This window comes from Lutra lutra, chromosome 2 (genome assembly GCF_902655055.1).
Source record: "Lutra lutra chromosome 2, mLutLut1.2, whole genome shotgun sequence".
Classification (NCBI taxonomy): Eukaryota; Metazoa; Chordata; class Mammalia; order Carnivora; family Mustelidae; genus Lutra; species Lutra lutra.
The window spans coordinates 91,530,617-91,550,594 of record NC_062279.1 but is presented as its reverse complement, the minus strand read 5'-3'; the positions used below and the strand labels follow the sequence as shown (position 1 = coordinate 91,550,594).

At 34.9% G+C, this 19,978-nt stretch overlaps 1 pseudogene; it reads left to right on the top strand.

Moving 5' to 3' along the window:
* Positions 1-222: 222 nt before the first annotated feature.
* Positions 223-346, top strand: LOC125094479 (uncharacterized; annotated as a pseudogene).
* Positions 347-19,978: the final 19,632 nt, after the last annotated feature.

Below are 19,978 nucleotides of genomic sequence, written 5' to 3'. Positions count from 1 at the left end.
CCTAAAACTGCCTTAAAAATTATGTCTATTAAAAAAATTATAGTTGAGCTACTAACTTCTTTGAATGAGATCAAGTCTAGATGCATAGATAACATGCATAGGTAAAACAGGGCATTACAGAAGACTAAGACATTATCATAAAACCAAAGTTAGTGAAATCTGAAGAAATAGATGAAAATGAAATGTGTAGGAAGGTAGAGGTGGGCTAGAGATTGGATGTTAAGCTTTGCGCAGTGGCAGTATCGTAGCCAATGAGGTTTATCCCAGGCGCGATTATTGCTAATTGGATGTTAAAAGGAGGAAAATATTAACTTTATTATAAGTATAATTTAAATTGTCCCAAACAAATTCTAAGATGGTATATTATAAAGGTAGTTAGAAGCATTTTGAAAATGGAGTGATTCCAATGGTGTTCATTCCTTCACTCAAAACATATCCGCCAATGTGAGTTTCTCTTGGGTGGACTAATCCAAACCAGTGATTTTCTGGTTGTAGGTTCCAATCTATTTTAAAAATTTATTTTTTTAATAAATGAAAACAGGAGAAAATACTGAAGTACTGAAGTGTACTTCATCTGATCGAAGAATTTGTTTTGTGAAACTTATATTTTCATTTTATATATATGTATGTTTCCTGCTTCACAGTGTAAGATATATTTCTTATTTTAAGTACAAGTTCAGAAATATTTGAAAGCTACTCTTCTCATCAAGTTTGTATAGTATTTGAATAGAAAACTTGACAGACTTGTGCTAGAGGAAGGAGGCTACTATAACTGATTTGTTCCACATATTAGCTTGGAATACAAATGGTTGTTTTTAATGTGTAAAAACTAAATGTCACTAAATGTCTCTGACCCTCCAGGTAACAGTGATGTCTCTCTTAATCTCAGGAAACAAACTGAGGGTTGCTGGGGGGTGGGCGGGGCGATACAGTGGCTGGGTTATGGACATTGGGGAGGATATGTATTATGGTGAGTGCTGTGAATTGTGTAAGACTGATGATTCACAGACCTGTACCCCTGAAGCAAATAATACATTATGTGTTAATTTAAAAAAATACTGATCTCATTCATCTTGTCTACAATTCCCTGAAAATAACAAGATGCAGATTTATTTTATCCAAGATATCTGTCCTTATTGGCATCACCCTACTAACAACTGCAGAAAGGAATTCCATGCTTGTTTCTGTTCTGTTTTCAAGGACATGTGGTGTTGCTCTGGGGCAAGTGTAGCTGACCAGTCAGCCGCAGTGACTAAGGCATAAGCTACTTTTGCTGGTTTGGCAGCTAGTTTCTCTATTTAAGGTAAGGGTAAAAGTGCCTCCCCTCTCCAGAGTAAGCTATGGTCACTCCATGTCACCCAAGCCCTGAGCTCTTTGTATTAGACCATGTCACAGGCACAGCGCTTTTAGTTCTCTTCTACAGACATCCATTTTCTTTATGCATATGGATGGTGATGGGGAGATTGGATGGTCTATGCCTTCCACATGTTATGCTCAGAAACAGTCCTTTCCTATTGTCTCAGGGAGGGAGTGCTGCTCTTCTAATGCCCAAAGAATCAATCTTAACGATTTGTGATGTTAGAAGTTAGACAAGACCTAAATCATGGGGTTCTTATCATAGGGAGAGGAGGAAGCAGGAAGCATCCCAGAGACTCAGTGACAGCGTTGCTTGCTCTGGCTTGTCTTCAATGTCAGGACCACTTCACCCCCCAACACTGAAACCATTCCTCCCGCCTCCAGAACCTGGTTCCATGGAAGGTCCCTTTCTCTGCTCCCCTCTTCCAGAAAAGCAAGTTCCACCACATTTCCAGTCATAGAATTTTTGGCAATTGGGACATATTCTTTTTTTTACACATTCATCTGAACTGTTTTGGATTGCTGAAGCATTATTTTTGCTATCTGGTCATAGAACTAGCTTTCTACTCTCTAAGATATTTTAGAGGCAACGTATTTTTCTGAGTCTTTTCTCTATCTTAAAATTATACAGATTTGAGTTTGAACCCTATTACTTCAAAGCTCTGTATCTATATAACTTTGAGAAGCTTGCTTTGCTACTCTGAACTTCAGGTTAGGTTATTTATGTTCAAATGCTAAAAATATAGCAGACATTCAGAAACTATGAATTTTTTTCATCTTCCATTTTGTCATTCAAAGGTAAACACATGGTAGAAGCTCACTAACTAATTGATCTGGCCTTATTTTATTAGAAGAAAACAAACTTTTCCCAATTAATAATTGATATTTATTGATACTACCTGTTATTGGAAAATAATCATTTTGGTAGGAAGAATGTCAATCAGGGAATTATCTTTAAATTGTTACTAATAGTGAGGTCACTAAAGGTTAATTTGGGAATGGAAAAGGGAGACAGTTGAATAGAAATGTGTCATGTTTTATGAAAGTTTCAAAAAGAATGTGTATGCTTGGGGCACCTGGGTGACTCAGTGGGTTAAAGCCTCTGCCTTCGGCTCAGGTCATGATCCCAGGGTCCTGGGATCAAGCCTGCATGGGACTCTCTGCTCAGCAGGGAGCCTGCTTCCCCCTCTCTCTCTCTGCCTGCCTCTCTGCCTACTTGTGATCCCTCTCTCTCTGTCAAATAAATAAATAAAATCTTTAAAAAAAAAAAAGAATGTGTATGCTTATGAAGAATAAAAAGGAATGTACTGTGCTTTGAAGAGTGACAGAAAGAAATTATTCCAATAAGAATGACAATTACTAAAAATATCAATCCTGGTTGTTATTGTTATAATTCTGCCTGATCCTCTGAAAATGCTTTTTATTCTTTTTTTTAAACAGATGGCCATTTTAATTTACCGGCTGAGTTGTCACAGCTATCACCTTTCTGGATTTCCTCCCAAAAAACGAAAAGCTATTCCAATGTAATAAAGGAAAGCTATGCAGTCTGTTGAATTATGTTCTCATGTCTCTCCTGAAAACTCTATAATGGAGGATCATATGGCTTCTCTCAACCTAAAGGTAAAGAGTGGTAAAATGAGTTATTGGCATTGTTTGCATCATGTATCTGATGGCAGTAGCTAGAGCTAGACTCATGCACAGATGAGGTATGCAGCTTTGTAGTAGTAAACCTCTGTATCAGAATAAGGGGTACATCTGGAGGGAATGTGTTTTCCCAATACTGCATAATGCAGATCAAAACAGTGTTAGTTCCCTTGGGGGCCATAAAGAAATTTAGATCCATTTCTCTCAGTTTTTGTAGATTTTTTTTTTTAAAGGCCTTCCAAGAAAAAAAAATGTTTTGACTTTACAAATCTCTTTGCCATAGCCTGCCTGGGTACCTGAAATTCCTCTTTTAAAGATTATTTGCACAACAAGGATCATTAGGCTTCAGGTATCTTTAGTTAAAATGCAAACAGATCCACTAGACATAATTCAAGTCCTGTTATCATCCCCCAACACCTGTAAGGATTCTCCCCCAGTGGGATTACTAAAGAAATGGACAAGGGACGATGAATTGTGATGACAGGAAGCTAAGTATATTTGGGAATGGCAGTACAAGTATTCTAGGCATGTGGCAGAGTAGGTCTGAGAAAGGTAGCTGCATGAATTGGAAAAGGAAAGCTCAAATCAAACTTTCCCCTCTTAACATTGTATCTGGCCCTTCTCCTGAAGGTAGAAAAAAGCTTTAAGGGGGCACCTGGGTGGCTCAGTTAGGTAAGCGTCCAACTCTTAATTTCAGCTCAGGTCAGGATCACAGGGTTGTAGGCTTGAGCCCTGTGTCCTGCTCTGTGCTCAGCAGGGAGTCTTGCTTGAGATTCTCTCTCTCTCCCTCTCCCTCTCCCTCTGCCCCTACCCCTGCTCTAAATAAATAAATAAATAAAATACTTTTTAAAATAGAGAAAACTTTAAAATTAGGTTATGTAACAAGAGATGTAATAATGTAAAAGCTACTTCAAAAACCTAAAGAAGAATGGACTTATTAATGTTTCAAACCTAATTGAAGAGCAGAGGCATTATTAGAAGGGGTCTCCAAGACCACCCCTCCTTTCCCTATAGGTCTTTCACCTGTTCTAATCAACCTTTATTCCTTACCAAATGCTCTACTACTGATGGATGGAGGTGCATAATCAAGAGGGAAAATGGGAAACCCCACCAATCTCACTGCCAGTCTTGCCCATCCTACCTCTCCTTCCTCTCCAGAATCTCCCATTCTCTGCCCTCCAGGAAGTCCCCCTTTAGTCAGGAGTCCCTGACTCCCCACAAAAAAACTTAAAGATCCCTGGCTTAAATAACAACCTCAAGCAACCACATCTCCTGGCTAAAAGCTGCTTTTATAATAAAGTTTTATTCTAAGCAGAGCTGCCTGCACTCACAGCTGAACATGACAAAGTTTCTTTAAATACAGCATTGCTTTGTCTCCACCCAAGTGAGGATGAGGAAAATAAACCTTAGGCGAAGTAGTCATGTCCGTGAAGCTAGTCTCCCAGGTCTATCCCTGGTCACTCTCTGTTTATCTGCCCTCTCCCCAGCTTTTCTCTTTCGTATATCAAATATTTTTATGAAAGTCTCAACTTACTTCTCAGAGACAGTGTGTACTTTGGAACAGCAAATATCCCATTTCTTCCTCTTTTCCACTCCAGAATCTGTAACTTTCACCTAGAACTGTAGTCTGTTTATCATATTCCATTTGGTCCAGTTTGGTTTTCTCTCTAAAGCAGCTTCCTTTCTGTAAATCCCCCATATTTATCCAGTATCATTAACTTAGAACAATATAATCTGCCTGCACTGCCCCCATCATTATTATATCACGGATATAAGAAAAGGAATCTGGAGTTTAGTTCTTGATCTTCTGTTTGCTATAGTTTTATATTCTTTAGAGAAAGATAGTGTCTCTGGACCTCAGTTACCCCACCTGTAAAATTGGTAAAAATGCCTACCTCATAACATTGTTGTGGAGATTAATACATTACCATATGTAAAGTACCTTCAGGTAAATAGTTGACAGGCCAGACTTCAAGACAAATTAGTTCTTACAGTGAAGAAAAATTACAATTTCCAGTCTCTGGCTTTCATCAATGGTAGGTTTCTTTTGCATTATGGGGGATGTTAAGAAGACTCTATAATTTTTAGATATTTGTAGGGCTTCTTGATAGGTTTTTATCTTTATCAGATTATTTTTGCCTGGAACTCAGTAGATGTCAAGAAAAATATGGGTATTTCTTGATTTCCACACATAGTCAATCCTTTGTTCACTTATTGAAATTTGTTCACATTATTATATTGCCATTCTTACAACACTGTAGAATTAAAGTATTAATATGACAATGTAAATTAACTCTTTCTTGAACTGAAAGTTCTGAAGGGCAAGAATTGTGATTTAATCACCTTTGGCTTTCCAATGCCCATTTTCCCTGATGGATAAACAGATGTTTAATAAGTATTTATTAAATTGATGAATGAATTATTTAACATTTTCTGGGATGATTAAAAGTAAATGCATCATATTGTGCCAATATACTTCCATAAATTAGAAAAAAAAAACTTTTCTCTTCTCTCTGTAAAACTTGCAGAGTGATTTCTTAAGTTAGATCACAAAATCTTTCTTGAGGTAGGAATGAAACAAAAATTTTATTTGAATAGCATAATGTAGTGCTTAATATTATGGATTTTGTAGACAGACTTCCACCTTTTAATGATTATATTACCTAAGCAAGTTGCTTAACTTTTCTGAGTCTTAGAATATTAATTTCTAGATGGAAATGATATTGATATTATATTACTAAAAATAATGATAACACCTAAGTCATACAATTATCTACAGTTGTTGGATCAGTCTCTTCAGTAATATTGGTAGCTTATGTTTTTCTAAAATTTTATCCATTTCATTTAGATTGTCAAACTAATCACAAAAATTATGTGTCAATTCCTTTGTATTAAAAAATGTACGGGGCACCTGGGTGGCTCAGTCAATTAAGTGTCTGACTCTTGATTTTGGTTCAGGTTGTGATCTCTGGATCATGAGATTGGGTTCCAAACTGGGCTCCATGCTGAGTAGGAAGTCTGCTTGAGATTGACTCTTCCTCTGCCCCTACACCCCTCTCTCTCTTAAAAAAAAAAAAAAAAGTAAATATGTATCAATACACATACCTTCTTTCTTATTGCAAATATGTAGTTCATTTTCCTTCTTCCTTTATCACATTATTCAATGGTTGTCTACATTATCTTTAAAATAACTAGCATTATTTTTTACTGACCAGATCATTTTTTGTTTAGTTTGTTTTCCTTGTGTATCTATTACTTTTTTTCTTCTTATATTATTTGAGATTTTTAATATGTATATTTTAAAGATTTTATTTACTTATTTGAGAGAGAGAGTGCAGAGTAAGAGAAAGAGAGAGCGCAAGCAGGCTGGGGAGCGGCAGAGAGAGAAGCAGGCTCCCCATTGAGCAGGGAGTCCTGGCTCAATGCCAGGACACTGGGATCATGACCTGAGCTGAAGGCAGAGGCTTAACCACTGAGCCACCCAAATGCTCCTTTTGTGAGCTTTAATGTACTCTTTTAACTCCTTGGCTCATTTAATGTTAAACATTGTTGTTGTTTTTTTTAAATTAACATATAATGTATTATTTGTCCCAGGGGTACAGATCTGTGAATCATCAGGCTTACACATTTCACAGCACTCACCATAGCACATACCCTCCCCAATGTCCATAACCCTATTCCTACCCCCCCAACTCCCAGAAACCCTCAGTAAACATTGTTTTTTAAGATTTATTTATTTATTTGAGAGAGAGAGAGTGCATGAACACACAGTGGGGAGGGAGAGAGAAACTCAAGCATATTCCACACTGAGCTGGAACCCAACAGGGGCTGTCTCTCACCACTTTGAGATCATGACCTGAGACAAAACCAAGAGTCAGAGGCTTAACCAACGGCACCATCCAGGCATTCCAATGTTAAATACTTTCATTTAAAAATGTATTTTTGGTTAGAATTCACAACTTAATAACGTTGAGTCTTCCAATCCATAAACATAGTCTATCTATCCACTTACTCAGGTTTTCAATTTAACAATGTTTTGTTTTTTTCTGTTTATAAGTATGGCACATATTTTGTTAAATTTTGATGCTAATGTAGATAAGTTTCTTTATAATTTTATTTTATAATTATTCTCTTTCTTTTTAAATTATTAGTTTAATATACTATATTAACTGGAAATACTGACATAATTTCTGCTTTGGAGAATTTCTTAATGACAATGTATGGTCAAGTTTTATAAATATCCCTTGGATACTTTAAAAGGAAGTGCTCTGTTGGTTAGATATAAAGTTTAATATATGACTATAAATAAATTTAGTGATTTCTTTATTCAATCTTTCATTTATTAATTTGTATTTATATAGTTTGTTGATTTCTGAGAAAAATGTTTTTATGTCCTTCATTAAAACTGAGAATTTATTAAATTATCTTTATATTTCTGTCATGTTTTCCTTAATTTGTCTTGATGTTATATATTTGGTTTTAGAGATTTTTATATTTGGTGTCAAAGATGTCATACATTCTTTTCTGTGTTATTTATATCTCCACTTCTGCTGTTCTTGTTGTCTTTGCCAATTGTCTGAGATTTCTATTTTACCTCTTTATTTTCAGCCTTTTAATTCATTTTATATTAGGTATGTTTCCTGCAAACAACTTGTGGCTGTATATTTCATTTCCTACTAAATGTGATTAACCCTTCTGTTTTAATACAGTAATTTATAGGACAATTATTATGGAGAGGGATATATTTAGAATTATTTCTGCACTTTATTTTTTATTTCATATTTTATAAATATATTTTAATAATATTTTTTATTCACTATGTTTTTTAATTATTTCTTTCTGTTTTACTATTTCTAGAGCTTATTGGAATAATTATATTCCTTGATTGTGCTTTTCTATCTATTGGTTTAGAAGTTAATCTATTTTTATTCTTTTTGTGACTTTTTATTTATTTATTTTTAAAGATTTTATTTATTTATTTGACAGAGAGAGAGAGAGAGAGAGAGAAAGATCACAAGTAGGCAGAGAGGCAGGCAGAGAGAGAGGGGGAAGCAGGCTCCCTGCCGAGCAGAGAGCCCAATGTGGGGCTCAATCCCAGGACCCTGAGATCATGACCTGAGCCGAAGGCAGAGGCTTAACCCACTGAGCCACCCAGGCACCCCGTACTTGTTTATTTAGTGAAATATTTTATTTTTAAATAATCTCCATACCCAATGTGGGGCTTGAGCCCACAACCCTGAGATTGAGAGCTTCATGTTCTACTGACTGAACCAGCCAGGTGCCCCAACCATTTTAATTCTTAATTTAAAAAAAAAAAAAAATTAACTTGTGTTCTATTCTACCATCAGAATATATACAATTAATCTTGAGTCCAAATATTTCAGAAGCCTTATTCCATTTGTACTGTCCTTTACTATGCTCCCAAATCACCACCTGAAAGCATCTTGAATTTAAATTTGAAAATTTCACTAAAATTTGTTCATAATTCAATCAACACTTGTATATTGTCACCTATAAATTTACTGATTTCTTTGACTATCACTATTTCTTATCTTCTATCTTCTCTTTTCTTAGAATCTCTTCCTTTTGCTGTAATAAATCCTCAAATAATAATTTCAAAAAGGACCTAATGGTAATATATTAATTAGAAGAGTCTTTAGCTGCAAGTAAGAAACATATGTAAAAATACCTTAGACAAATAGGGATTTATTTGTGTCTTATAACCAGAAGATTGAATGTGGGTGGCTGATAAACTTGGTTCAGAGCTATATAATACTAGACCAACATTTCTACCACTTTCTTTTACTCATGGTTACAGAATGGTTACTGCATCAGGTCTCAAGGCAAGCCTTCCAGTAGGAAAGACAGGAAAGGAAAAAAGTGGAATCTTCATTAAGAAATTAAAATAAAACTAAACTAAACTAAACTAAAACCCTTTCTCATGAACCCCATGACAAAATTCCACTCGTCATTAACCAGAATTGTATACTGTGAACAACCTTAGCTATAATTAGGATGCAAAATGAGGGCTAGGTTCACCAAAAAACGTTTTATCCAAGTGGCTAAATTTTAGAAGACTTACATGACTGAAAAAAGTCTTTTTTTTTTTTTTTTTTGGTCCATAACTTGATAATTTTCCTTTGACAGGGGGAATCATAGTATTTTAGCTTCAATTTGTATCTTTTCAATACTTTGAAGACATTACTCTGTTTTAGTCGCCCATACAGTGTTGTTGATGTGTAGACCATTGCCAATTTTATTTTAGTCTCCTCATAAATAACCTTTTTATTGGTAGTAATGATCATCGTGGAGGGTTTTGATTCTTTATTATTATCATTATTATTATTAGACATTATAGTTTAAATTATATCCCACCAAAAATATGCTTAAGTCCTAACCCCTAGTACCTGTGAATGTGACCTTATTTGGAAATAGGGTTTTTGCAGATGCAGGAAAGTTAAGATGAGGTCATACAGGATTAAAGGTGGGCCCTAATCCAATTACAAGTTTCCTCAAATAGCCTTTAAAGAGAACTCGGCTTAGCCAACACCTTGATTTAAGACTTCTAGCCTTGGGGTGCCTGGGTGGCTGAATGGGTTAAGGTCTCTGCCTTCAGCTCAGGGCTTGAGCTCAGGACGCTGGGATCATGACCTGAGCTGGGATCATGACCAGCGTCCTGAGATCAAGCCCCACATCACATGGGCTTTCTGCTCAGCAGGGAGCCTGCTTCCCTTCCTCTCTCTCTGCCTGCCTTTCTGCCTACTTGTGATCTCTGTCAAATAAATAAATAAAATCTTTAAAAAAAAAAAGACTTCTAGCCTTCAGGAACAAACCGCAGCATAATAAAGGCCATATATATATATAAAAAAACCCTACAGCTAACATTTTATTCAATGGAGAAGAACTGAAAGAGTTTCTTCTAAAATCAGGAACAAGACAAGGATGTCCACGCTCACCACTTTTATTCAACAGAGTATTGGAAGCTCTAACCACACCAATCAGAAACGGAAAAGAATTAGGAGACATCCGTATCAGTGAGGAAGAAATTAAACTGTCACTGCTTGCAGATGACCTAATATACATAGAAAACCCTAAAGTCTCCACCAAAAAATTATTAGAAATAATAGATAAATTCAGTAAAGTTGCAAAGTATAAAATTAACACCCAGATATTGGTAGGACTTCTATATACTAATAACAAAATAGCAGAAATAAAAATTAAGAAAATAATTCCATTTATCATTGTAACAAAATGAATAAAATACCTAGAAATAAACTTAACCAAGAGGTGAAACTCCTGTACTCCAAAAATTATAAAACACTGATGAAAGAAATTGAAGGTGACACAAATGGAAAGATATTCCATGTTCATGAATTGAAAAAACTTTTTTCACAAAACTAAGACAAATAACACTAAAACTGCTATGGAACCACAATAGACCCCAAACAGCCAAAGCAATTTTGAAAAAGAAGACCAAAGCTGGGGGCATCACAATCCCATATTTCAAGCTGCACTACAAAGTTGTAGTAATCAAAACAGTGTGGTACTGGCGCAAAAATAGATATATAGATCAATAGAACAAAATAGAGAGCCCAGAAATAAACCCAAAATTTTATGGTTAATTAATTTCCAACAAAGGAGGCAAGAATGTGCAATGGGAAAAAGACAGTCTCTTCAACAAATGGTGCTGGTGCATGGAAAAGAATGAAACTGGGCTACTTTCTTATACCATACACAAAGGTAAACTCAAAATGCATTGAAGACCTAAATGTAAGACCTAAGCCATAAAAATCCAGAAAAGAACAGAGGCAATAATTTCTTTGACATCATCCGTAACAACCTTTTTCTGGATATGTCTCCCGAGGCAAGGGAAACAAAAAGAAAAATAAACTATTGGGACTTCATCAAAATAAAAAGCTTTTGCACAGTAAAGGAAACCATCAATAAAATACAAAGTCAGCCTACTTAATGGGGGAAGCTGTTTGCAAATAATACATCCGATAAGGGGTTTTTATCCAAAATATATAAAGAACTTATACAATTCAACACCATAAAAATAAATGATCCAGAAAGCAGAATCAGACCTATAAATTCAGATAAGTAACTCATGGTTTCCAGAGGGATGGCAGTGGGGGGTGGGTAGCAGGGGGTGAAGAAGAGTGGGAGATACTGACTTCCTATTAGGAAATGAATAAGTCATGGAAATAAGAGGTACAGCATAGGTGTTATCTGACCTATTGTCAAAATCCATTCTTGGTTTACAGGTTTGTGCTTCATAAAAATATTCTCTTTTTGTTACATCAGTAGAATTGCTGACAGTATAGGGAGTGGATGTGTGTGCTAGTCTATCATTTTGAATCAGGGTACTGATGGTTTTTAATCTATTTATTTACTTGAGTTTGTGTTTTTCACAGAGAATGTGTTTTTCACATTCATCAGGAATTTCAATCCATATTGGTATTAGAAGATTATATATATATATATATATATATATATATATATATATATATATTTTAATTTGTCCAGGATACAAGCATAATTTCTGGCTGCTTCTGAATATAAACAAAGTATTTCTTCCCTCCATAGGATAATTATTGATTGATTTCATGCAAGCTGAAATTTTATAAATTTCATGTATATCAGAAATAGAGGTTGTATGGTATTAGGGTCATATCCCTCCCTAAGAATAATCCCTTAATATTCTTTAGTATGGTCAGATTTAAATTATTTGTATGTTCCAAACTAGTCATGTGTATCAGTGCAAGCCCTTAAATTTAAGAGAAGGCTAATCTGTCTTCTTTAGTAAAACCACCAATTCAGATGTTTTTCCAAATGTCACAAGTCATCCAGTTAGATTTTTCTGGTGCCTAGAAACACACCAGAAAATGTACAATTAAAATACTTCCAGTATTATGTCCCAAGGCAAATTTAGTGCTAGAGAAAGTTTCTGAATTTGCATTTATGCTGGCAGATAATCTTAAGTATGTGTGGCACAAAGCATCTCAACGATGCTCTGCTTAATTAGCAGGAGTAAACTGAAACAAATGTGAAAAGAACATGAGACTAGGATTTCAAAAGTAAAAAGGAGCATGGGTGGTTCAGTGGTAGAATTCTAGCCTGCCAAAAGTAAAAAGGAGCAAACAATGTACAAGAGAATCTAAGCAAGTTTTTTTTTTCCATTGTTTTTCCATTTTGTTTGATTCTTTTTTTTTTTTTAAAGGAAAACACTTTTTCAGAGATCTCCTGTATATGAGCTCTAGGAAAATGCTCCATATCTCATAAACTTCAGTAGGAGAGCCTGAGAATGAAAGGAGTTGATAAATTTGTAGTGAGATGATACCTCTTTTTATTTTTTTTCTTTGGTATCATTTTACATTTTGTGATATTCTAGTCATTGAAAAACTACAGAGAATAATATAGGGAATACCTATGTGCCTACCACCCACATTCAACAAATGTTAACGTTCTGCATATTTACTTCATATCTTTTTGTCTTTTAATGTGTAAGAGTTTAAGATTCAATGCAAAGAACCTAATTTACTTCCTGCATTGATTTCCCTTCCTATCTGGAGATAGTCACAGTTCTGAGTCATTTCCTTCCATTACCCCCTGCTTTGCTTTTCTTTTTTTACTATGTATTTCTCAAGTTTTCTGTATTTTCTGTTTATTCTTTATCTTTTGCCTATTATTTCCCCATGGTATGCAAAATCATTCCTTATCTTCCTCCTAAATGAAAGATCTTGGCTTTACCATCCCTCTCCTACCCAACCAATCTTAATGACAGTATTTTAGCTTCATCATTTTTAGCCCCTATATTGGTTATTCTTCTATTTTATAATCAATAGTTAATTAAATTTGTCAACACATTTTACCAATTTTCGTGCTTACTCTTTCTTTCATGCTTCCTATTCTCTTTTTTTCTGGATTTAATCTTCTTTCTACAGTACATTTTTAAGTACTTCCTTTTGGAAAAATGTGAATAGTATTTTTTTTTTTTCATTTTCTGTGTGTCTGAAATGATTTGCGCTTCTCTCTTGAATATATTCTAGGTGAACAATTAGCTCCCCTCAGCACTTCAATGGTAAAGTGTTTTGGTCTTCTGGCATGCTTTGTTGCTCTTAAGAAGTCTACCTTTAGTCTAATTATGGGTCTTCTGTGGCAATATGTCTTTCTTCTTTGGTAGGTTTCAAGCTTTTTTTCTTTATTTTTGATATCCTAAAGTTTCAATAGGATGTGTCTAGTTGTAGATATATTTTTAGTTTTTCTTACTTAGCCTTCAAAGTTAACTGCCAAGATTAAGGCTCATATTTTTATTAAAGTGTGGGAATATTATAATTTTGAATACTACTTTTCTTTTCTTCTGAATCAAAATAAATGTTTATTATTGAAATTTAATATGTTGGCTCTCTTTATTAATTTTTCCTTACATGATTAGGAATATTGATTTTCAGGCTAATATTGACCATAAATCTCTATTTCAACCCTACCTTTCCTGCCTAGAGATTTTATAGCTTTTTCTATCTAGCAACCAGTACAATACTGGTGAATCTGAGCTTATGTGCCCTGTGATGTTGAACATACCTCAGACCAGCCAATGAAACAGCAGACAGCTTGGATCAGGTCATACCTAAGAGACTTCATCCTTCCTTCTCCTCAGGGCACAGTTGCAGGAGCAAACCACAGCTGTTTTGAAATTTCTTCCACTTGAATTGAAATCTCTGGTTTCAGGCAGAGAACGGGGTTCTGTCCTCTATCTACAAGATGTCCGTTTAGTTTTCATTATCCCAAAGTATCCAATTTCCTAACACATCAGCTTGCTTCTGGCCCCCCAAACCTGGTGAGCCTCCAAGTTCTACCCTTTTTATCACTTTGTTTTTCAGTTCCATTTCAGTCTACAAAGATACTTGTCTTGCTTCTGAAATTAGCTAAGTCATGATAATTTTCACCTTTTCATGTTAAATCTATCACTATTTACATGTCAAGAGAGGAAAAGATCCTCAAAATATATACTTACCATGTTTATTTTGGCTGAAGCATTATGGAAACAATTTTCAAGCTGTATAATGGCTGAATTATTTAAAATATGTATATAAATCTGTCTATAAATATATATATACATGTATTTTACATTTTCAAGGCATATAACAAAATCTTCAGATTAATATTTTTAAATTTTTCATGTACTTACAACATTATTTGAAAAATATACAAAGTCTCAGAAACAAGTATGTTTGTCCATTCTTAAATGAGGAACTCTGTTGACTTTATATCTTTTTGTGGTATTTGAAACAAATCAATTGGGGAAGACTCACAACAAAATGTGAAGAAATCTACTCATTTTCACATTCAGCAATTCATGCTTATTTTTATGACAATGAAAGTGTATCTTTCTCACTGAAATAAAAAGTGCCATCTACTGGTTGAATTTTTGTCATATAAACACAGTCAAGTAAAATGAGAGTTGGTAGGAACTCACATTGTCTTTAATTTGATCTCCTGCTTTCACCCTTATCTAAAGGCTAAGTGAAGAGCTAAAAGTGGAACCCTGATCTAAAACACTTAGTTGTTTCAATTAGACAATAATACCATCTGTATAAGTGACTGAGAACTTGGGAACTTGGAATGAGCCATATTTAAATGAGTAAACAAGTTATTTTCATAGCACATTAGCTTTCTCTAATTCTTTAAAAATTATTTTCCTCAATGAAAAAATTCTATATTGAGACATAATAAATTAGAGGTACCAAGTAGTCTTTGGTATTATTGTAACGTAAGAAACACTTTAGCTTCTGGAATAAGGTGGCAGGACAGAGTGATTGACATGTTTAGGGTACCCTTCTAGAAGGCTGGGGGTGGGGCTGCTTGGTATCTCTGTCAACTTGAGGTTCCCTATGAGTGAGATAGAGACAGCAGGTGGCATGACTCAGACCAGGAACTGATAAATACTAATACAAAGAAAACAACTAAGTTAGATAGCAATGGCAAGCCCAGACAGAAGTTTGGTTTTATAAGTCAATGTGTTAGAACTTTAAAATACATGATAATTTTCCTATAAAAATTATGTCATAAGTAGTCATTTACAAGACATTATTATGTCTCATTTGGATTTTATTTAAGCCAGGAGACTCCAATACCACCCCTTGGTAATTACCTTCCAGGGATCTGCAGCCTCTAAAGACACTTTTCACTGTTTGCTGAACCCTTAGATTATAGGAGATATTAATATTTAGTTCACCAATAGTACAATTTCTAGGCAATAGATCCCTTATTAAAATCTCCAGATATTATCAGTTAATCTAGAGTTGTAACCATAAGATTGATTAGCAATCAAATGAAATAGTGAAATAAATATAATTAGAGAATTTTGAAGACCCAAAATTTTTTAAGGTGTTTTAAATCTCAGATTTCTAGTAAGGCAAATCCTAATTTTATTTTCAAAATTATTTAAGGCAGCATAATTGTGTACTAATTTTAAAGAAAAAATTAAAATGTTTTCTCTTGGTCCAAGATCATCAGGGTTAAGTGTCATAAATCTGTATGCTAAAAATATTAACAATACTAGCTGCTTGCAAGGTTGAACCTTAATAATTTTGATCACTTAATCTTCATTAAAGACAAAGATTGATATTTGAAGAAGAAAACGATTTCATAATTTTGAATTTGTTAAGTTTTGTTAATGAAAAATTCCAGTTTGATGTATTGTTAAAGTTCAGTAAAATCTGAGGCAAACCTTAGTACATAAGAGCAGAATTAAACAACTAATGTAACAACTACATCTCCATCAAATGTTAAAAACAAAAACAAGACTTATTACTTGCTTGAAAGGATAGAAAATGAGGGTCAGACAATCAGACTTGAGTTTCTCACCAGAGAGAGAAAATTTCCTGAAGTGTTGGAGACAGGCTAGGCAGTCAACACCACAGAACATCATGCGGGCACATCTGGCTGAGCCTCACAGATCCATGGTTCCTGCCCAGATACTTGCTACCTAAGCCAGGGAGCCCCCACTGACAACATGAAATTAAAAGTCTGTCTAGAGGGCGCCTGGGTGGCTCAGTGGGTTAAAGCCTCTGCCTTAGGCTCGGCTCAGGGTCCTGGGATCGAGCCCCGTCAGGCTCTCTGCTCAGCGGGGAGCCTGCTTCCCCCTCTCTCTCTGCCTGCCTCTCTGCCTATTTGTGATCTCTGTCTGTCAAATAAATAAATAAATAATCTTTAAAAAAATAAAATAAAATAAAAGCCTGTCTAGGAAAGCATTAACTCAAGTGGTATGAAGGTGTTGCTGTCACTAGTCAAGCTAAGCTATCAGCAAGATTGTCCAGGTTTTTCATCCAAATCAAACTTTTTCCATATGATGCTTTTGGCTGACAGGATGGTAGTGCAGGAACTTCTGGAAATAAATGTAATAATCATAAACACTAATGGAAATTATAATTTGAAATGGTAGAGAGTTAAGCCTTTTCTCAAATAATATGTGTAAATGTGTCAGCTATTGAAAGCCAATGAGAAATCCCTTAAATGATGGCTTTCCAATTGTTCTTTATCAAGTGAAATTAAAAATAAAGATTTTTTTAAGCATCAGTTATTCGCAAAAATAATGCAAATGAAAGAAAAGAATATGGGACAATCCTTTAAAATTCTTTTGGGGGAAGAGGAGGTTGGTAAATAAGATTGTGAATTAGAAAAATTATATTCTTTTGATTTCTAGCCAGTTTCTTTGATTTTACAGCAACTAAATTCTCACTATGGCACCCTCTTTCTGCTTCCCACCCCTGTTATGGACTGAAATGCATTCTCCCCAAATTTATATATTGAAACCCTAACCTCCTAATGTGACTATATTTGCATAAGGGGTCTTTAAAAAGGTAATTAAAGTTAAAAAAGCTCATAAGGGTGGCACCTTAATCTCATAGGACTGGTGTCCTTACTAAAAGAAAAAGAGACATCAGAGTTCTCTTTCTCTACATGAGCACAGAGGAATGGCCCTGTGAGGATGTAGTGGGGAGGGAGCTAAGAAGAGAGGCCTCACTAGAAACCAAATCCCATGGGCACCTTGTTCTTGAACTTTCAATCTCGAGAACTGTGAGAAAATAAATGTTAAAATGTTGTTTAAGCCAGCTAGTCTGTGGTGTTTTGTTGTGGCAGTTTAATCAGATTCATGTAACTCCCAAATCCCATGTTAATGTAATTATGCATAAGTAATACAAAAGATAAAGTGGTAATGAAAACCATCTGAAGAAACTCAAAATTATTCAAAACGGTGACTAAAAATCTATTCACTCCTACTTATTCTTCTCTTCCCCCTTCTCATCTTTTTCTTCATAGTTATTGTTGTCATTATTGGTATTCTATAGTGCTACAAACTGTAATGATTGTCATATTAATTCTGTTGCTCCCCCCCCCCAGTTTTTAGACACATAACAGTAAAGGAACTCATTTTTTGTAACCCATTCACTATATACTGCTCTAGGTGTTTGATACTTGATACATCGTTCTCAAATTCAGAATTGTTATGTCTTTCTTAAATATGAGAAGAGGAATTATCCAAGATTATAAGCTTAGTATGTGGGGGAGTTAGAAATCTATATAATTATGACTTTCCCCAGAACCCATGGCTATTTACTACACCATCATGCCTCAGGAGCACAATTTGCATGGAGAATTTCAAATTTGTGTGCTTTACCTGAGCTTATCATGTTAGCCCATTTAGTTGGAAGGCAGCATTAATGGATCCAAATGTAGAGGTCTGATTCCTACCAGGCCCTATTAGCTTTCTTATCCTACATGACTAAAATCTTATGAGAAACACTCCAACTATTCTGTATATTTTTAAACAAAATAAGTTGGAAGTCCAAATATAAACCAGTTGTATTTCTGAAAGAATATTTAATTAGTTCATTTTGTTTTTAAAGATTTTATAATTTATTTCTTTATTTGACAGAGAGAGAGAGAACACAAGTAGGGAGAGAGAGAGGGAAAAGCAGTCTCCTCACTGAGCAGAGAGCTCAATGTGGGGCTGGATCCTAGGACTCTGGAAGCATGACCTAAACCTAAGGCAGACACTTAACCAACTGAGCCACCAAGACACCCCAGAATATTTAATTTCTTAACTGTACATCATTTTACCTGTGAATATGTAAGTATTCTTGTGTCAAAACTGCTATTTGAAAAAAAAAAAAAAGTTGTCTATTGAGTATTTTCTTATGTATATAGTAATAGGTCTTAAAAATAGTCAATACTTTATTTCAAATGATGGAATTTTTAAAATAACATTTATATTTGGACCTTTGATATACTTAATTATAAAGATTTCTCAAAATTGATTTTGTTCTGGGCGCCTGGGTGGCTCAGTGGGTTAAGCCGCTGCCTTTGGCTCAGGTCATGATCTCAGGGTCCTGGGATCGAGCCCCACATCGGGCTCTCTGCTCAGCAGGGAGCCTGCTTCCCTTCCTCTCTCTCTGCCTGCCTCTCTGCCTACTTGTGATCTCTGTCTGTCAAATAAATAAATAAAAATCTTAAAAAAAAATTGATTTTGTTCTAAAAATAGAAGTATTTTTTAAATTCTATCACCATAGAAGGTTAAAATAAGCCAATAATCCTGCCACTAAAATTTTTCAGTTTATATTGATAGATTAGAACAAAGAAAAAAGCGCACACACACAGAAAGATCAACCATTTCTTTTATTCTAAAAATACTCAGGTAAATAAATAATAATTAAGGTAAAGAGAAAATGTTCTACAATGCCTGGTTGTGGTAGTTTGAGATTTTTGTGGAGAAAAATTCACGAGTTTTATAAATATAACTTTGTGTAAAATAGTTACGTATTTAGATGTTTGTGTTGAAATAATGATCATATGTTCAAGGCTAAAAACAATACCTGGAATATACAAGCTGCTTTTTTGTGGGGTTTTTTTTTTTTGGTTTTTTGTTTTTTTTTTGTGGCGGGGGAGAGGATTTATTCTAGAATAGATTTTGATGATAGTGAAAGTCTTTCCAATATAATGTAACAATTGCTTTCCAGGTATTTCATTAGTTGTTTTTTTTTTTTTTTTAATTTACTTTTGGATCTTCCCCATTGTCTTATTATTCCTTTCCTTCTGAATGATTTTATGGTTGTGCTGGAATAGGCAAGGACCTGGAAGACATCAATTGCATTTCCTAGTAGCAAGCTAATTAAAGACATACTAAGTCCTTGTACTTCATTTCAGTACCTAAGCAATGTATCAAGAGATCTATGGACAATGGAGAAGCTGGCCTTGGTCAAATAAATATAACACAAGGTATAAATTAAGCCTAGATGGTATTTGAACTGTTCAACTATTTTTTTAAATTTTATTTATTTATTTGACAGGCAGAGATCACAAGTAGGCAGAGAGGCAGGCAGAGAGAGAGGTGGAAGCAGGCTCCCTGCTGAGCAGAGAGCCCGATGTGGGGCTTCATCCCAGGACCATGGGATCATGACCTGAGCCGAAGGTAGAGGCTTTAACCCACTGAGCCACCCAGGCGCCCCCTCTTCAACTATTTTGATGTTTAAATGTTTATAGATTTATTAAAAATGTTATCTTATTAGAGCAGAAGTCACATTGTCACGTGACTCTGAGTCGGTCAGAGGGCAAGATCTGGAGCACAAATTCTGGGTTAATAATGGATTTGTACCAAATGTCCCTAAAGCCATGTATAGCAGAAGCAGGTGGTTCCATTCACTGAATTTAGCCTTCTGAAAGCAGATTATTAAGCCTATTAGGCAATGACCACTAAATATTGCCACTATCTAGATATGCCACTAATCCAAGTGATTTTCTGCTAATTCTGCCTTGGAGCAGTATCACTCGCTTCTCATGGTGATTAGGACAACTGCCAGAAGGTGGACATAATTTAGGGGATGTATCTATGTTTGGTTTTGGCCTCTGGATTTGGCCAAAATCTAACATTTGGATTCATCTTTGGTATTATCTTTTAAAAGCCCAAATAACCAAATGT